The sequence below is a fragment of the Pelophylax lessonae genome (assembly GCF_965119305.1).
Source record: "Pelophylax lessonae genome assembly, chromosome: 5".
Classification (NCBI taxonomy): Eukaryota; Metazoa; Chordata; class Amphibia; order Anura; family Ranidae; genus Pelophylax; species Pelophylax lessonae.
The window spans coordinates 483,804,952-483,821,750 of record NC_138772.1 but is presented as its reverse complement, the minus strand read 5'-3'; the positions used below and the strand labels follow the sequence as shown (position 1 = coordinate 483,821,750).

General features: G+C 42.8%; 1 protein-coding gene and 1 long non-coding RNA gene across 4 annotated transcripts in view; one reads left to right on the top strand and one right to left on the bottom strand.

The window, feature by feature from the left end:
* The window catches only part of VPS13B (vacuolar protein sorting 13 homolog B), a 1,502,642-nt gene extending 1,501,477 nt beyond the window's left edge, over positions 1–1,165 (bottom strand). For all 3 annotated transcript variants that reach the window (XM_082257852.1, XM_082257851.1, XM_082257853.1), the window contains exon 1: positions 1,091–1,165. The gene's annotated coding sequence lies outside the window, so the exon portion shown is untranslated. The remainder of the gene's footprint in view (positions 1–1,090) is intronic.
* The window catches only part of LOC309555764, a 1,250,709-nt gene that overhangs the window by 1,076,011 nt on the left and 157,899 nt on the right, over positions 1–16,799 (top strand). The window lies entirely within an intron of this gene.

Below are 16,799 nucleotides of genomic sequence, written 5' to 3'. Positions count from 1 at the left end.
TTTGATTGACAGATGTGGGAGCCAAATGCCCGGCAGCTGTGTCTCAGCCAATCAGGAGGGAGAGTACCGGACAGCCAAGGGACTCATGGACATCGCTGGATAGAGATGGGGCTCAGGTAAGTATTAGGGGGGCTGTTACATACAGAAGGCTTTTTATCTGAATACATAGAATGCAATAATATAAAAAAACCTTTTGTCTCTACAACCACTTTAATGGTACCCCAAACGTGCTTAAAAAAAAAAGGGTGATTGCCACATGACAAAATGCACTAAAAATGTGCAAAAGCAGAGTGCTAAAACACGCCAAAAGTCAGTTCCACTAAAAGGTACAGGAGATACTTTGGCACCTTTGTTGCATGTTAGGCAGACTGTTCAAGTGAATGGGCTGCCCTACACTGTTGTGCAAAGCAACGCAACGCATCGCACCACTCAGATGTGAATGGAGCCTTAAACCCGGCACTTAGCGCACCACAACCACATGCAGGTTGCTCAGGTTGTAGGATGGTTGGGGGGCACCCCCTGTTCAGTTAAATGAGGAAAGGTCAGCGGGCGTCACTGCCTGCTAAATGCAACAGCGGGGGTCATTTTTTGCTTTGCTGTGATTCAAAGCACCATGTACTCCCTCCTTCTTGAAGCATAAGGAGGGAGCAGTTGGGAGGATGGTAAAAATGTGGCTCAGCCATGCATTTTTTCCAGCCCTCAAGCAAAAGTGTAAACCAGGCCTAAAAGCTGCATTGTTTTTCTGCCTGTGTGTATGAGGATCTGGGTAACCTCTAGCACACGACTGCATACAGCCACCTCTTCCCATGCATCTCAATGGGGAAGCAGTACACAGCAGAGGTAAGTCCTAGGAACAGGCTCTGTACATTATACAGCAGTGTGTACCCGAAGACTTGCAGCACAGATATCCCCCCACTCCTCCTATCAGCTCCCCCTGACACTTCTATGGCAGAGCTGTGCAGGAATACTCCCTGCCATTCCAGCTGCTGCCACTCCGTGTTATGTGACTGGAGAGGAGCCTCGCTTCTCCTCCACACCTCTCTCTCCCCCGACCAGCCTGCATACATACACCTCAGAGCGGGATACTCACACCGGACGTCCCCAGCCGGCTGTCACTACGGAACTTCAGTCACAACGTGCGCTTCCCTCCTCACTTCCGGGTGTGCAGCTGACGGCGGAGGTGACGTCATGTAAACAATGTGAAGCACTGCCAGGAACTGAGATCCGGGTCACGTGACCCCGCTGACGGCTGCCACAGCAGTGATCTGTGTGTATGAGGAGAGGTCTGCGGGCTGTCCTTCTGACACCGTCCGTCACCTGACCTCTCCGTCTTGTATATATAGAATCACCACACCACCACCACAGAGATATGTTCTTAAAGCACACCTTCATTCTTTTCTGGTTGAATAAAGCCCCTTTCACACATACAGACCATTCAGATCAGTTTTTTTGGCATCTCTATGGAGCGGAGACATGTTCGCTGACATCCAATCCGATTAGTCAAATCTGGACGGATGGAAACCAGCGGATTGGATCGGATGAGAGCGGACAGGCGATCCGTTCTCATCCGATTCCCCCATAGAGAAGAGCGGGGACCTGACAGCTCTGTCTCTGCACATAGAGCGGAGACACAGCTGCCATCCGCCTGCTCAGCGGGAGACCGCCTGATCCATCCCCCGCTGAGAAAAACAGAGTCCGCCGACGGACTCCTATGTGTGAAAGGGGCCTAAAGGAGGGTTACAAACCTGCCACATGTTTGTTTTTTGTTTCTTTGCTACGTGTTCCATTGAGGCCCCTTTCACACTTGTGCGACTTGTCCTGTGATTTTAGACTGCAAAATCGCAAGACAAGTCGTTCATTATTTCCAATAAGTACCATTCATATTTGTGCGACTTGAAGTCGCACCAACTTCAAAGTAGTCCCTGCACCACTTGGGCCCGATTTTAATGCGTTTTGAGGTCCAAAGACATAGATATTGCTTCAAGTCCAGTCAAAACCACGGCAACAAAATCACTGTAAAATTCCACGACTTTTAAGTCACACAAGTGTAAAAGGGGTCTGAGCAGATTTCCCTTCAATTCCTGTCCAATGGCCAAAATAGGAGAAAATCTCTCCAATGTGAGGGAATCCCTGGTTGTCAGCAACACTAGTGTCCTCATTGGAGGATTTTCCTTCTGTACCTGTTCTGGGGACAACCCAAAATGTGGGCTTTTTTTTCACTTTTTATGTTAAGGCCCCTTTCACACGGTCCGCATTCCGTTGCAGACCGTGCTCTGCTCAGCGGGGATCGATCCGCCGATCCCCGCTGAGCCGGCGGATGACAGCTCCATCTCCGCACACAGTGCAGAGAGGGAGGCATCAGAGCCCCGCTGCTCTCTATGGGGAATTGGATGAGAGCGGACCGCCTGTCCGCTCTCATCCGATCCCCAGGATGGATGTAAAATAGGGTTTCCATCCGTCCGGATTTCACGGACAGGATCGGATGTGGATGGCAGCGAGTGTCAGCGGACATGTCACCGCTGACACCCGTTGCTCCATAGGGCTGAATGGGTCATCCGATCAGATCCGCCTAAAAAACTGACAGGCGGATCTGATCGGAACGCCCGTGTGAAAGAGCCCTTATGGTACACAGGACTAATTGAAAATATCGCACAGAGCATATAAGTATAACATTTGTTATTTTACCACTAGCTTACTGGGCACTTGCATCCCTTTCCTGCCCAGGCCAATTTTCAGATTTCAGGACCATCGCACTTTGAAAGACAATTGCGCGGTCATGCAACACTGATAGAGCTTTCTTTTGGTGATATTTTATCACCACTGGGTTTTTTATTTTTTTGCTAAATAAATGGAAAAAGATGGAACATTGTGAAAAAAATGTCTTAGTTTCTATTATAAAATTTAGCAAATAAGTAATTTTTCTCCTTCACTGATGTGCGCTGATGGCACTGATAGGTGGCAATGATTGACACTGATAGGTGGCACTGATAAGCAGCAATGATGGGCACTGATGAGGCTGCACTGATAGGCAACACTGAGGAGGAGGCACTGGTGAGCAGCACTAATGGGCACTGCTCGGCAGAACTGATGGGCAGCATTGATGGCACTGATGGGGTTGCACTGATAAACAGTGCTCTGATTATCTGTGACTGTGCATGTCCCCTGTCAGGATCGCAGGTTACCAGCTCTACTCTCACTGTGACATCGCTTAAAGAGAGGAATGCCAATAACTGGCAATCCTGTTTACACTGTGATCTGCTGTGGTTAAGGGCCTCTGTGATTGGCCATCTACTACAATCTGTGATCAGCTGTGTCCTAAGGACACAGTGGTCACAGACTGGTCACAGAGCGTGCCGGGTGCGTGTGAGGTGCATTGTTCAGGGAGGACCTCCATGGACGCCCCCCCTGGAAAAAGAGAAATGCGCTGTAGCCATCTTTTGGCTACGGCGTGGTTTAGTGGTTAAAAAGAAAAAGTAAAATAATGGTTTACAATCACTTTAACTAATTCCATATTTCCCATCAGACTTTTAGTGTGGCAGCATGTACATGATAGGACTGTGATAGTGCGAGAGTATGTACGTGATTCACATTTCAGGGTAGGGGGCATGCAAAGAAGGGAGGTAAATCCCTTACCAGCTAGTGTCATAAGAACAGTGACAGTGTATATTTTTAGTACTGATCACTATATAAGTGTCATTGTGGCAGTTAGTCAGTTCCCACGCAGTGTCATTTAGAGTCAGATTGTCCGGCGCACTATCACAGTCTTACAATAGGTTGCTGATCACTGCCATTAATAGTAAAATATTAGGTTTTTATAAAAATGTTGGTCTTTTTTAGTTTATATAATAAAAAATAAGAATAAAACAGCTGTGATCAAATATCATCAAAAGAAAGCTTTAATTGTGTGGAAAAAAAGGATATTAGATAATTTAGTTTGCATACAGCGTTGCATGACTGCACAATTACCAGGTAAAGAAACGCAGTGCTAAGTAGCAACAAATGGCCCGTACATGAAGGGGGTAAAACTATCCAGAGTTAAATAAACACTGTTGCTGCGAAATAGAAAAAAAAATCTTCAGTAAAAGCTGGCATTAGTGTGAACTGGCCAATCATTAATTCCCTAAGTGCCAGTTCGCACTAATGCGATCACAGACATCGCATATGATCCGGATTGCTCCTAAAATCACATGTCTGTCCGTATTTTTTGCTAGAAAATGACTTAGAAGCCCCAAACATTATATATATATATATATATATATATATATATATATATATATATATATATATATACACAGTGCCTTGCAAAAGTATTCGGCCCCCTTGAACTTTGCGATCTTTTGCCACATTTCAAGCTTCAAACTTAAAGATATAAAACTGTAATTTTTTGTGAAGAATCAACAACAAGTGGGACACAATCATGAAGTGGAACGAAATTTATTGGATATTTCAAACTTTTTTAACAAATAAAAAACTGAAAAATTGGGCGTGCAAAATTATTCAGCCCCCTTAAGTTAATACTTTGTAGCGCCACCTTTTGCTGCGATTACAGCTGTAAGTCGCTTGGGTATGTCTCTATCAGTTTTGCACATCGAGAGACTGAAATTTTTGCACATTCCTCCTTGCAAAACAGCTCGAGCTCAGTGAGGTTGGATGGAGAGCGTTTGTGAACAGCAGTTTTCAGTTCTTTCCACAGATTCTCGATTGGATTCAGGTCTGGACTTTGACTTGGCCATTCTAACACCTGGATATGTTTATTTGTGAACCATTCCATTGTAGATTTTGCTTTATGTTTGGGATCATTGTCTTGTTGGAAGACAAATCTCTGTCCCAGTCTCAGGTCTTTTGCAGACTCCATCAGGTTTTCTTCCAGAATGGTCCTGTATTTGGCTCCATCCATCTTCCCATCAATTTTAACCATCTTCCCTGTCCCTGCTGAAGAAAAGCAGGCCCAAACCATGATGCTGCCACCACCATGTTTGACAGTGGGGATGGTGTGTTCAGGGTGATGAGCTGTGTTGCTTTTACGCCAAACATAACGTTTTTCATTGTTGCCAAAAAGTTGGATTTTGGTTTCATCTGACCAGAGCACCTTCTTCCACATGTTTGGTGTGTCTCCCAGGTGGCTTATGGCAAACTTTAAACGACACTTTTTATGGATATCTTTAAGAAATGGCTTTCTTTATGCCACTCTTCCATAAAGGCCAGATTTGTGCAGTATACGACCGATTGTTGTCCTATGGACAGAGTCTCCCACCTCAGCTGTAGATCTCTGCAGTTCATCCAGTGATCATGGGCCTCTTGGCTGCATCTCTGATCAGTCTTCTCCTTGTATGAGCTGAAAGTTTAGAGGGATGGCCAGGTCTTCGTAGATTTGCAGTGGTCTGATACTCCTTCCATTTCAATATTATCGCTTGCACAGTGCTCCTTGGGATGTTTAAAGCTTGGGAAATCTTTTTGTATCCAAATCCGGCTTTAAATTTCTCCACAACAGTATCTCGGACCTGCCTGGTGTGTTCCTTGTTCTTCATGATGCTCTCTGCACTTTAAACGGACCTCTGAGACTATCACAGTGCAGGTGCATTTATACGGAGACTTGATTACACACAGGTGGATTCTATTTATCATCATTAGTCATTTAGGTCAACATTGGATCATTCAGAGATCCTCACTGAACTTCTGGAGAGAGTTTACTGCACTGAAAGTAAAAGGGCTGAATCATTTTGCACGCCCAATTTTTCAGTTTTTTATTTGTTAACAAAGTTTGAAATATCCAATAAATTTTGTTCCACTTCATGATTGTGTCCCACTTGTTGTTGATTCTTCACAAAAAAATACAGTTTTATATCTTTATGTTTGAAGCCTGAAATGTGGCAAAAGGTTGCAAAGTTCAAGGGGGCCGAATACTTTCGCAAGGCACTGTATATATGTATATATATATATATATATACAGGTATTTTGCTCTCGTTTCGGCGATCGCGACGATACCTCAAATGTGTGGTTAGAACACCGTTTTCATTTGCGGGTGCAACTTTCGTATGCGTTTTCTTTCGTGCATGAGCTCACGGAGACGGGGCACTTTAACATTTTTTTTCCTATTTATTTTATTTAATTTCTTATTTTTAGCACTGTTCTTAAAAATAAAAAAAAATCTGATCACTTTTATTGCTGTCACAAGGAATGTAAACATCCCTTGTGACAGTAATAGGCAGTGACAGGTACTCTTTATGGAGGGAACGAGGGTCTAAAAGACCCCAGACCCCTCCACTGCACTTCAAAGTATTCAAAATGCCCAAATCTGCATACTGAATACTTGAATAATTTTTTAAAATTGGCGCCGTTAGCAGCCGAGTAAACCAGAAGTGACTTTGTGATGTTGCTTCCGGGTTACTACATCAGAGACCCAATCAAAGCCGAATCCGGCTTTGTTCAGGACTCCAACCAGCTGGCAGACATTCTGACTGGTTGCTCGGGTCTCCCAGCGGGACGGGAGACCCAAGCAGAGCCGCGGAAGGCGGCAGGAGGGGGGGGGGGTGGACTGTCTAACAGCACAGTCAACACTTTCCTCCTTTGAACTGGCTAGTGGCTACTAATGAAATGGTTACAAAACTTTTCTCAAATGCCCACTTAACCATTTGTCACATGGATCCTGTTCCCTCACAACTACTACGATCACCCTCTTATTCTATCGTAAGCTGCCATCTTTAATTCCTCCCTCTCTACTGGCACATTTTTCTCCCCTCTAAAGCATGCACAGATCATTCCTATACCTAAAAAGCCCTATTTGGACCCCACCAACCTGAAAAACTTAAGATCTGTCTCATTGCTCCCATCCACCTCTAAACTTTTAGAACGCTTAGTCTACAACCGTCTTAGCTTCTACCTCACTGAAAAAAACGTCTTGACCCCTTACAGTCTGGCTTTCTCTTGCAGCACTTCACAGAAACTGCCCTACTAAAACTTACTAGTGATTTACTAACTGCTAAAACCAATGGCCACTACTCCATTAACCTACTACTAGAATCTCTCTGTGGCCTTTTATGCTGTTGACCACCTGCTCCTTCTCAATAAACTCCAATTCCTTGGCCTCCAAGATTCTGCTTTATGCTGGTTCTCCTCCTACCTATTACATCACTCCTTCAGTGTTACCTGCAACTCTTTCTCCTCTTCTCCATTTCCTCTTTCTGTAGAAGTACCACAAGGCTCTGTTCTAGGACCCTTTCTATTATCTATCTACATCTCCTCCCTTGGCACTTGATAAACTCCCATGGCTTCCAATACCATCTCTACGGTGACGACACCCAAATTTATCTCTCTACTCCTCACCTCACTCCTTCATACTCCTCTCGCATTGCTAAATTACTAACTGATATATCAGCATGGATGTCGCACCACTTCCTTAACCACTTGCCGACTGCTCACAGTACTACAACTTCGGCAGGTCGGTTCCCCTGGGTCCAGTGACGTAGGAGGCTCGCTCCCACTGTGTTTAGATATTGTCGGGGAAAGTGTAAAAAGATCCGCCCGCTTGTGTAAACAAAGCAGGCGGATCTTCTCTGTGAAAGACAGGGAGAGATCAGAGGATTCAGCATAGCTGAACCTGCGATCTCTGTGTCTCTCACAGAACCCCCCTCCCCCCCCCCCCCAACAGGTCAGAAAGCATGAGGCATACATTTAACCCCTTGATCACCAACAGTGTTAACCCCTTCCCTGCCAGTGTCATTATTACAGTAACAGTGCATATTTTTAGCACTGATTACTGTAGTAATGTCACTAGTCCCCCCAAAAGTGTCAAAAATGTCAGTTAGGGGTCCGATCTATCCGCCGTAGTGTCGCAGTCCTGCAAAAAATTGCAGATCGCTGCCATTACTAGTAAAAAAATAAAAATAAAACAATAAAAAACAACATAAATCTTTTCCGATAACTTTTGCACAAACCAATCAAAATACGCTTATTGCAATTTTTTTTTTTTTTTACCAAAAATATGTAGCAGAAAACAAATTGGCCTAAAATATTAAAAAAATTAGATTTTTTTTATTTTTTTGGGGAATGTTATAATATCAGAATGTTTTTTTTTTTTTTTTCAAAATTGTCGCATTTTTTTGTTTATAGCGCAAAATTTAAAAATCACACAGGTGATCAAATACCACCAAAAGAAAGCTCTATTTGTGGGGAAAAAAAAGAATGTAAATTTTGCTTGGGTACAGCGTCGCACGACCGCGCAATTGTCTGTTAAAATAACACAGTGCCGAATCGCAAAATATGGCCTGGTCAGGAAGGGGGTAAAATCTTCCGGTCTTAAAGTGGATAAAAATATGCTCATTGAGAATTTTTTTGTCAGACATGTAGCTTAATATATTTTGGCCTAAATATATGAAAAAAAAAGTGAATATATTGGATATTTTTTGACAGTCAAAGTAGAAAATGTAAATTTTTCGCAAAATTTTTGCTTTTTTTTTATTAATATCGCAAAAAATAAAAAAACGCAGAGGTGGTCAAATACCACCAAAAAAAACCTCTGTTTGTGGAAAAAAAAGGACGCAAATTTTGTATGGGTATGGCGTTGCACAACCGCGCAATTGTCAGTTAAAATCACGCAGTGCCAAGTTGAAAAAAGTGGCCTGGTCATTGAGCAGCAAAATCTTCCTCGGCTAAGGTGGTTAAACTAAATCTCTCTAAATGCTGATAATACCCCCCACCTGTGCCACCCTCCATGATTTTTTCATCAAGGTAAAAAATTCAAAAATCAATGCCTCCCCTCACTTGTCATGTCAGCCCCAAATCCAATTATCGTCAAAAGCTTGTAGAATTCACCTACGTAATATCTCTCTAAAATTCGCCCCTTTTTAACTAAAGAAACCACCAAGCTTCTCTCTTGTTATCTCTCGCCTTGATTATTGCAACTCCCTTCTCGTAGGCTTACCTCTCCAAAAGCTATCCCCCCATCAGTCTATTATGAATGCTGTTTCCACACTCATCTACCTTACTAAATGCTCAGTGTCTGCTACCCCTCTCAGCAAATCCCCACACTGACTTCCAATCCCCCAACAAATGAAATTCAAAACACTAACAACAACATACGAATCCATTCACAAATATTCCCCAAGCTACATCACCAATCTCCAAATATCACCCAAACTGTCCTCTCCGCTCCTGCCAAGACCTCCTGCTCTCAAGTTCCCTTGTCTCTTCTTCCCATGTTCATCTTAAGGACTTCCCCAGAGCTTCTCCCATCTTCTGGAACTCTTTACCTCAATCTGTCCGGCTATCGCCTACTTTGGCTGCCTTTAGGCGATCACTGAAAATTCCGGAAAGCCTATCACGCCTCCAACTAATCTTTTATCACTTCCATCAGCTCATCTCCCACAGTTTCAACCTTTTGTACCAATTGCCCCACCCTATTAGATTGCAAGCTCTTATGAGCAGGGCCCTCCTAACTCACTTGTATTTTATTGTATTGTAACTGTACTGTCTCCCTTTTATATTGTAAAGTGCTGCGTAAACTGTTGGAACTATATAAATCCTGTATAATAATGATATACAGTAGTAGGAATTACAGGCCCCATCACTTTCTGTGTGCACGGCACCTGCCAAATGCAACCTTTTCAAGTGAATAGGGCTGCTCTGCAAGCGCCCCACAACTGCATGCAATGCACAAAGTTGAGACATGCTAGTGCAGGGTTTGATGGGTTAAAGCAGATGGTGGGGAGGCAATACAACACCTTACCGCCTGTTAAATGCTAGTGTAAATGAACTAGTGATCAACCGATATCGTTTTTCCGTTGTCGATACCGATATTTTGCCGATCGCATATCGGTATCGGCCGATATTTTCACACATGTAAAAATTACCCAAAAAAACACAAAATTCAACACAAATCTCTTAATAAACATGTTAATCTTTATTTATTAACATTTTTAACATTAAGTGCTCGTTCTTCACACCTTAACTGCATAAAAACTGATATGAAAACTTTAATTGCAGGGACATTTGCTTTGCATTTCACATCATCTGATTGTGTATTAATGCATAATAAAGTGCTGCAGTAGTGGACTCACACACTGCAATATGTTACTGCAGTGCAGTCAGTGCAAAACAGCTAGAAAAAAAGCTAGGCAACAACAACAGCTACACAAAATACACATACACAGTGGATTGGATGGACTGGAGTCAGTGGAAGAGGACTACCTCTGCAGTAAGGCACTGACTGCAACTAATGCAGTCAGTGCAAAACTGATAGAAAAAGAGCAAGACAACAGCTACACATGTCACAGTGGATTGGACTGGAGTTAGTGGAGGACTACCTCTGTCTGCAGTATGGCACTCACTGCAACTACTGCAGTCAGTGCTATACTGCTAGAAAAAAATCAAGCCAACAGCTAGACAGACTGGTTTGGATTGGAGTTGGTGGACTACCTCTGCAGTAGGGCACTCACTGCAACTACAGCAGTCAGTGCAAAACTGCTAGAGAAAAGCTAGGCAACAGCTAGACAGTGGATTGGATTAGAGTCAGTGGACTACCTCTGCAGTAGGGCACTCATTGCAACTACAGCAGTCAGTGCATAACTGCAAGAAAAAAGCTAGGCAACAGCTACACATTGGATTGGATTGGACTCTTAGCAGTGGGGCACTCACTGCAACTACAGCAGTCAGTGCAAAACTGCTAGAAAAAAAAGCTAGGCAAAAGCTAGACAGTGAATTGGAGTCACTCAGTGGACTACCTCTCCAGTAGGGCTCTCACTGCAACTACAGCAGTCAGTGCAAAACTGGTAGAAAAAAAAGCTAGGCAACAGCTAGACAGTGGATTGGATTGGAGTCAGTGGACTACCTCTGCTGTAGGGCACTCACTGCAACTACAACAGTCAGTGCAAAACTGCTAGAAAAAAGATAGGCAACAGTTACACATTGGATTGGATTGGACTCTTTGCAGTAGGGCACTCACTGCAACTACAGCAGTAAGTGCAAAACTGCTAGAACAAAAGCTAGGCAACAGCTACACATTGGATTGGATTGGACTCTTAGCAGTAGGGCGGACTGACGTCACGAAAATATCGGCAATATCGGTAAATCAAAAGGCCGATTCCGATATATCGGGGAGAGTGCATATTGGCCCCCGATATATCGGTGTTGCCCATAATCGGTCGATCTCTAAAATGAACCCTAAAATGTTGTGCTTTCCTGTAACAGTATTTGCAAATAAATGGGATACTCCCATTAACCAGTTTAGCTATTGATAATGATTGGCTGAAAAGCTAAGCTATTAGTTCTTACCATCCTATGTGGTCTCCATAATGTGCATTGTGGAATACTGCAGTGCAGATCGTTTTCCCACTATTGAATTAGAGCGTTAGAGTGCTATTAAAAAATCAATGGCACTGCCAGGGAGAGGAAGTCCCTTCCAAAGTCCATGACCAGGGCCAACATAGTTCTTCTACTAAAGCCAGGGAAAGATCTACTTGACACGGGCTCGGACAGGCCCATCTCTCTTTAACAGACTGACGTAAAAATCTTGGCCAAAGAGCTGGCTTTGAGATTGAATGGTGCTGTCTCCTCTGCAGACCAGGCTGGCTTTATGCCTCAGAAGTCGACTGCGATCAGTCTGTGCAGGCTGTTTCTGAACTTACAATCCCCGGCTGAAAACACTGGAGAAAGGGCCCTGCTGTTGTTGGATGCCTATAAGGCCTTCAATAGTATTGAGTGGCAATATCTATGGGCGATAATGGCTAAATTTGGATTTGGTGACCTGTTCATATCATGCGTTCAATTGCTATACAATGCCCCGGTGGCCACGATTACAAAGGGTCTCACAACCCTTTTCATTGTATAGGGGTACCCGACAAGGGTGTCGTTTTCCCCTCCCCTTTTCCCCATTGGGCCATTGGCAGCTATGATCTGCTCCAATACACATTTTTCAGGGATTCTAATATGGTAGGATTCAAGCCAAAAATCATGTTTTTTTATGTATATGATATCCTGCTCCTCTTGGGGGATATTTCTTCCTTACGGGAAGCTATGTCAGCTATATCCACCTTTGGAGCATATTCAGGATTGGTTATCAATTGGACTAAATCGTCCATAATGTTGTTAGATGGTTCTTCTTCCGATAGCCAGGGTCCAGTGCAGAGATGTATAGTAACGAAGTAGAACTACTTAAGTACTGTACTTAAGTACCGAAATGCGGTATCTGTACTTTCCTAGAGTAGAATTTTTTTCTCCTACTTCTACTATTACTTCACTACATTTTTTCGATGATTTCGATACTTCTACTCAACTATTTTTTTTTGTGCTGCATAGTTACTCGTTACTTTTAAAAAAAATTACCACTGCCAGAACAGTAGATGGCAGGTTGCATAAAGCTCAAAAAAATGTGTATAATGTCATTTGTAAATCAGCGCATACGAAAATAAAGGCTGTGTATAATAAAAGCTGCTATACCAAATCTTTCCAATAAAAAGAAAATATGAAACAAACAAATAAATGGTGCTACAGCGCTTAAGGCTCCGTTCACATCTAGGCGTTTTGGGGCGTTTTTGGGGCGTTTTTCTGCTCTAGGATCAGCTCTCAAAACGCCCAACAAGACAAATCCTATTCATTTCAATGGCCCCTGTTCACATCTGAGCGTTTTGACGCTGTATACAAAACGCCCAACGCTCAAAAAAGTACATGAGCTTCTTTTTGGGCAGATTACAGGCGTTTTCCATTGATCTCTATTCAATCTAAAAACGCCTGCACAAAAATCGCGGTAAAAATCGCGGTAAAATCGCGGTAAAAAACGCCGCAAAAATCGCGGTAAAATCGCGGTAAAAAAACGCGCGAAAAACGCTACGCTCAGGTGTGAATGTAGCCTAAAGTGCATCAAGAAACTACTAACAAACACAGGTTAATCATTTGAATAAATCATTTGAAATAATAAAAAACAATATGATGTTCAAACTTTTGACTTCTTTCTTTAATAACTACATAACACAGTACTTGTACTTCTACTTTCAGTACTTGAGTAGAAATTTTTTTTCAAAACTACTGGTACTTTTTACTTTGAGTACTTAAGTAGCAAATTTTTTGAAAAAACTACTTGCAATACTTAAGTAAAAAAAATGTTGAATACTTTAGTACTTCTACTTAAGTAACTTTTTCTGTGAGCACTTCCACTTCTACTCAAGTCACTTTTTGATCGAGCACTTGTACTTTTACTCAAGTAGAAATTTCGAGTACTTTATACAAGTCTGGTCCAGTGCTACAAAATATCCCACTAACCTCCTCCTTTAAATACTTGGGAAAATATGTCCCAAATAAACCCCACCACTATTGGGGCGTATTCGGAATCAAGTTAAAGTCTGGTCCAAACTTAAGCTGTCAGTGGTGGGAAGAATTAATCTTATCAAAATGATTTTCATGCCACAACTCCTCTAGTTCCACTTCCTACACAATACCTCAATGGTGATCCACTTAAAAATGTTTTGTATTATCAATTCAATATTCAGGTATTTTATCTGGTTAAATAGGCCCCCACGTAGTAAACTGGAGCAGTTACAGAAACCCAAAGATGCTGGGGGACTGGCGCTGCCTAACCCATGGCTTTACTATCTTACAGCCCAGCTGCAACATATTGCTAGGGCCATGTCTGTGAGTCCAATGGAGGTGGGCAGTGTTGTGCACTTTAGCTTTGGTATGCCAAGTAACCAGGTTTGATGACATAGCTATGGGTCTGGAGGCTTTGGCATTTGCTAAGTCTAACCCACATATGTCCTCATGCAAAAGGTATGGAATAAAACTAGGCAACTTCAAGCAGTTAACGGATTTACTAGCTATATCCCCATCTGGGACAATGGGCATTATCCAGAGCTGAAGCTTCTACAACATAGGACTAGATGGAGGGATTGTGGGGTTACATGCCTGAAGCATATTTTTCTTAATGGCATATTGTGTTCATTTTCTGACCTACAAAGCAAATTTCATCTTCCGCAATCAATGTGGTTTTATTATGCACAACTACGGCATGCCATTAAAGCCCAAGCAGGCGGGGAACCATGTTTGCAATTATCGTCTCCCATTTTTCACTACATGGCCGAAGTCTCGCAACCTAAAGGGTTTATATCACACTGTTATGCTATGTTATCATCCATCTTTTTACAAGGCTTACCTTCTGATGTTATGAGCAAATGGGAGAGAGAGATGTGGGCGCATTCAAGGAGGAGCAGTGGGAGGAAGCCTTAGAGGCAGTACACTCCTGCTCTCTCAATCTCACCCAGTGCCTCTCCCAACTTAGTCTTACGGGTATAAGTCACTCCAGCTAGACTGTGTAAAATGGGAATGCGGGATGACCCAATATGGGCCAGATGCTGTATTGAACATGGGGACTTAATTCATCTTTTCTGGAGATGTCCAAAATTGCACCTTTATTGAACTGAGATAATTAATACAATTAATAGAGCAGGAGTTCCCAAACTGTGGGTCGCAATTTTACTGAGAGTGGGGTCAGGGCTGCCCAGGCTTTGGCAGAGCACTGGGTTACAAGGAAAGAGCAAGCGGGGCCTTGAGCTCCACTGATGCTACGACCCCGCCTCTTGATGTGCGCGCTGTTCTGTACGGGAAGCGGTGCCTTGGGGATAGGAGTCGGACTAAGTGGAGCCGTTATCAGAGTGCAGGCCATCGGATTGGAGCTGAGCACCAGAACCAGTCACCAGGTAGGCCAGACACTGCTTGATGGCTTATGTATGTGGGTTGGCGACCCACATTTGCACAGGCATAGTATCCCATTGATTCTAAGGGGCTTCTATGCCTGTGTTTTCCTCTGGAAAAAGGTGCAAGCAGAATTTTTTAAAAATGCAGTGGCCGTGAAATCCATGCACCATGTGACTTACCTGCAGTTCCTGCACACGCAAACTGTGTTTTTAAATGCTAGGCCCACGTATATAAAAATGCAGAAAGCTTGGCAGTGCAGGAACTGCAGGTAAGTTGCATGGTGCAAAAGCAGGATGGATTTCAAGGCCACTGCATTTTTTTAAACGCTGCATGCACCTTTTTTCTGCGGAAAACGAGGGCATAGCAGCCCATTCAAATCAATGTGCTGCTATGCCTGTGCAAATGTGGGCCACTAACCCTCATACATGTGAACCAGGCCTAAAGCAGTAGTAAAGTAATTTACAAATAAAAACACTGGTCCTCCTGCAGATTTAACCACTTCTGGACCGCAAGGATTTGCCCCCTTAATGACCAGGCCATTGTTTTGCGATTCGTCACTGTTACTTTAACTGACAACTGCGTGGTCGTGCGATGCTGTACCTAAATAAAATTTTTGTCCTTATTTTACCACAAATAGAGCTTTCTTTTGGTGGTATTTGATCACCTGTGAGAGATTTTTTTTATTTTGCGATATAAACAAAAAAAGCGTCAATATTCAATTGCAAGCAAGTGGGTCCCGAAAAATAACTGTATTCAGAAGTGGGTCTCGGCCCAAAAAGTTTGGGAAGCCCTGTAATAGAGTATTCCAAGTTAATATCCCTATTGACCCCAGGCCTTGTCTACTGGGTATCCTGCATGACATTTCCATTGAGGAAAGACCTAAACAGGCTATTGCAAGGGCACTGTTTCAGGCCCGCAAACTAATCCTGAGACATTGGAAGACAACTGAGCCTCCTACACCTAAAGAATGCTTTGTCAAATGGGGGATACATTGCATCTGGAGAAATGTATCTTACAGCACAAATGCCCGCAAATGCTCTGGGGTGCACAAATTTAAGGATATAGGGGACCCATGGCTGAGTGCTCTGGGGCTTTCCCCAGTAGACTTGGCCTTGGATAGACTGTTTTGTTTTTTTTTTGTAGACGTCTGGAACAGTGCTTTGTTCATGTTTGTTGTATATTGACCCGAACTTGTACTGTCGTTTTTTGCAATAGGTTTCTCCATAAACTTCTTCTTGATATTTAAAAACTGTTAGGGATATAAATCCTAAATAAAAATCAATTGTTTCTCTCCTGCCTTGGTCTAATGAAGCCGTATGGAGTATGTTCTAGAAAAACAAAAAAAGAAAATTAATTCTCTGGAGTGCACACAAGTCTGACTATTGATCTGATTTTTAGGTTTTCTTAACCCCACTTGAGGAATTGTCAAGTTGCGGTTGATTGGCAGGAAGTTTGATTTAACCCTGCTGGTTACAACAGGTCAGCAGCAGGCTTTCTTTTTTTAATTTATTGGTCATTTAGATGATTTTCTAAGGAGTTATTACAGGATTAATATTTACTGTCAGATAAAACACATGTAAAACAAATAATTTACAAATATAAGTCAAATATAGCAAATTTAATTCTTTTTGGAAACTAGTTAGGTTGCAAGCGCATTCCCCCATGCAGTGTAAATACGCTGCATATTTTTTGGTGCCTTGAATGTCTTAATGCTGTATACAGCCACCCATAGACATGAATGCATGAAAGTGGTTATACATAGCTACGCGCCGCTAATACCGTAAAGTATTACATGTGTACGTACAGACGTTCTGTTTCGAATGCAGGTAGTGTGCACATGTGCTACTTTACGCTAATAGCGGCTCATAGCTGCATACAGCTGCCTTCACTTAGGCCTGGTTCACATAAGTGTGACTTCTGATGCAACTTGAGTCATGTCAAGGTAAATCTCATTTTTGGTGCCATTTCTAATCAATGCAACTCAGAACGGTGCAAATTTTGGAAAGGATTCCTGCACTACTTTGGTGTAATTTACAGTCTTACTTATACACGTGTGCACATACACACTATACGGACCAAACTCACATTATTTTTTTTTTTTGCAGGAACTTTCAGTCAGG